Genomic DNA, 3,881 nt, shown 5'->3' with positions numbered 1-3,881 from the left:
TGCAGTTCCAAGCTTCCCCCGGAATGTGACCTTTAACCAGACAACCTGGAAATGTCCTAGTTAGCACTAGGAGGTAATCCGTGGGTACACCCCTTCCCTTCCCCTTAGGAGGGCATCCTCGCCCAAAACAAGGTACTCTTTGCTAATTCTTTCCTTTATTTCTGCTTCCTCTCTGGCTTTAAAAACCTCTCCTTGGGACTTCCCTGGCGGTCCAATGGTTAAGACTCAGCACTTCCACTGCAGGGGGCACGGGTCTGATCCCTGGTCTGGGAACTAAGGTCCCCCATGCCGCGCGGCGGGTGGCCAAAAAAATAAAAACCTTTCCTTTTCTGCAGCTCTACAGAGCTCCTTTCTATTGCTAGGTGTGATACTGCCTGATTCACAAATTGTTGAATAAAGCCATTACTCAGTTGAATTTTCGTTGCTTAAGCCTTGTAATAGCCAAAAATTGGAAGCATCCCAAAAGTCCATCTGTAGGTGAATGATTAAACCAACTGTGGGACACATATACAACAGAATGCTACTCAGCAACAAAAAGGAATGAACTATGAATATATATTCAACAATTTGGATGAATTTTAGACAAAAGCTAATGTCAAAAAGTTACACATCGTACGATTCCATTTACGTAACATTCTCAAAATGACAAAATTATCCAGGTGCAGAACAGATTAATGATTGCCTGGGCTTGGGGGTAAGTGGTGGGAGAAGCTTGAGACCAACCATAAAGCGGTATCAAGAGGTTATCCTCACGGTGATGGAAACAGCTCTGTATCTTGACCGTGGTGGGGGTGACATGAATCTACTACCCATGTGATAAAACTGCACACAACTATGCACACACACAAAAGCGCACGTAAAACTGCAAAAGTCTGAATAAAGGTCTGTGCGTTGCACCAGTGTTAATTTCTCGGTTTTGATATTGTACTACAGTTGTGTAAGATGTTATCACTGGGGGAAAATGGGTGAAGGGTACATTGAGACTTCTCTGCTATTTTTGCGACTTCCTGTGAATCTGTAATTATTTTAAAGTAAAAAATAAATCATTAAGGAAATGCAAATCGAAGTCACAAGGAGATATCATCTTACACCCGTGAGGACAGCCACCCTTTTGGGTTTTTTTTAAGTAACAAATGTTGAGGAAGTGGACCAATCGTGGCTGTGCCTTTTTGGGTGGGCATGTAAAATGGTGCAACGGCTGTGGAAAACAGTATGGTGGCTCCTCGAAAACTTAAAAATTTTGTCACATTAAGATCCAGCAGGGCTTCCCTGGTGGTGCAGTGGTTGAGAGTCCGCCTGCCGATGCGGGGGACACGGGTTCGTGCTCCGGTCCGGGAGGATCCCACATGCCACGGAGCGGCTGGGCCCGTGATTCATGGCCACTGAGCCTGCGCGTCCAGAGCCTGTGCTCCGCGGTGGGAGAGGCCACAGCAGTGAGAGGCCTGCGTACCGCAAAAAAAAAAAAAGATCCAGCAATCCCACCTCCGGGTGTCTGTCCACAAGAACTAAAAGCAGGGTCTTAAAAAGAGATATCTGCACACACGTGTGCATCACAGCAGTTCATTATTCATAACAGCCAAGAGGTGAAAGCAATCCAATATATCCATAGACAGATGAATGGATAGACAAAATGTGTTCTATACACACAATGGAATACTAGTCAGCCTTAAAAAAGAAGGAAATTTTGTCACACGCACGGATGAACCTTGAAGACATTATGTTAAGTGAAATCAGCCAGTCCAAAAATGACTAATACTGGAACTTCCCTGGTGGCACAATGGTTAAGAATCCGCCTGCCAGTGCAGTGGACACGGGTTCGAGCCCTAGTCCGGGAAGATCCCACGTGCCGCGGAGCAACTAAGCCCGTGTGCCACAACTACTGAGCCTGCGCTCTAGAGCCCACGAGCCACAACTACTGAAGCCCGCACTCCTAGAGCCCGTGCTCTGCAACAAGAGAAGCCACTGCAACGAGAAGCCCGCGCACCGCAACGAAGAGTAGCCCTCGCTCGCCGCAACCAGAGAAAGCAACAAAGACCCAATGCAGCCAAAAATAATAAACGAAATAAATTTTTATATTAAAAAAAGCTGAAGCAAAATAGCAAAATGTTAAGATTTAATAAAGTTGGGTGGTGGTTATATGGTGTTTATTATATTACCTCCAACTTTCATATATGTATGGAATATTTCACAGTAAAAACATTTTTGAGTACCTATTTTTAAATGGACAGATTTTTGTAATTTTGAGGCCCAGTGTAAAGACAATTTAGAATTTTGCTCTGTGTTCATTTGGGCATTCAATATCAAAGTTTCTAACTCGGTGGTAAGAAATTAGGAATTAGTCTCATAATTCTGTCGAGATAAATTGCCAAACAAGGAAATGACAAACCACAGACTAACTCCATACTTTAAATATCAGCTGATAATGTCAAGAAAATAATTGTGAATTTATAATTGGAAACATAGTTTTCTCACAGATTTTTATTAAAAGACATCTAGCTAAGTAAAACATCACTTTGAATCTCAGAATCAAATCCTCTTCGTTTTTTCAAAGGAACTGCCTAGGCAAAAACGATTTGCCTATGGATGTTAAATAAGTACTGTCTTTCTGTTTTGTATTTTAAGTGTCTAAGGCTGTCACGTTGTTTGTTTGGGTTTTTTTTTCCCAGTTGAACAAAAGGGAAACTGCACTTCACTGAACAAACATTTATTGAGCACAATACCAAGTATTGTGCTAGATTTCCAAATTCCTGATTTGGGGGATTTTGCCCATCTAGTCTTTAATTTGTTTACCAATTACTTTTTGCAATTTATCACCGGAAATGATGCTATTATTAAAAGTTTTATTTATAAACAGGCCGTAAAAAATTCATCTTGTTTTTATTATACAAGGAAGGCACAGGCCTCCTTTCTGAAAACAGTTTGCTATGTTGAGCTTACCAAATGCCCTTCGGTAAAACATTAAACCAAGAAGCTGTATAACTAACTTATTTCTGGCAACTGCTAGAATTCCCAGCCAAGTCATCATATCAAACCATGAGATCTCCATTCTAGATCATTCTACCAATTCACATGTATGACTCAGGAGGAACTGCGATTTGGTGAAACAAGCTCAGACTACTCCCTGTCAGCTTAACGAAAATGAAAATGTATACTTTGCGCAATAAACATTTTATCAACTACCTCCCAATCCAAATGATCTTAAAGAAACTTTATTTCCATCTCCTATTACCCCTGTCAGTAGATCTTACCAAGTTTTAAATAATTCAGAGCTGTCTAGGCGTTAACGCATAAACCTGTCACAGCTCCACCGACATAGTCTTAATTAAGCTTAGAGATGTCATTTAATGACTAACGACCTTTTCTAAGTGATAGCTAGCCAGTTGGTACTCATGTGCACATCGTTACACCGCCTCTTAGGGAGGCTGCTATTACGTGACAAACAGCCGCTCACATGTTTGTTTACGCCTCCACCTGCATGACTTAGACGCGGGGCTGCGGGGCTGCGGGGCTCCGGATCCAAACACGCCTGCCTTACTCACGTTCCTTGGGTTATCTCCCTGCGGACGAGCGGCCATAACCCCAGTGCGCGGAAACCAGTCCGAGCTGGTTAGGCCCACCTTTACGGTCGCGTGCACAACCAACGATGGGACACTAAAAATACTAGCTATTTCTCGTACATGGATTCTGTCTCTCCAAGTGGGTTTTCGACTCCCTAATCCACATTCCCTCTTTCCCCACCAGAGTCTGGACAAACTGCTAGGAGGGAAAGGGATGTGCAGTTTTGGTCGTTGCACGGCCGCCGGGTCACATGGAGGGTGATGGGGCGGGGAGAGCGGGGCCTCCATGATGCGGAAGAGGGGAGGGAGCCTTCGCAGTGTGCG

This window comes from Neophocaena asiaeorientalis, unplaced genomic scaffold (assembly GCF_003031525.2).
Source record: "Neophocaena asiaeorientalis asiaeorientalis breed wild unplaced genomic scaffold, Neophocaena_asiaeorientalis_V1.1 scaffold540, whole genome shotgun sequence".
Lineage (NCBI taxonomy): Eukaryota > Metazoa > Chordata > Mammalia > Artiodactyla > Phocoenidae > Neophocaena > Neophocaena asiaeorientalis.
This window is presented reverse-complemented; position numbering follows the sequence as displayed.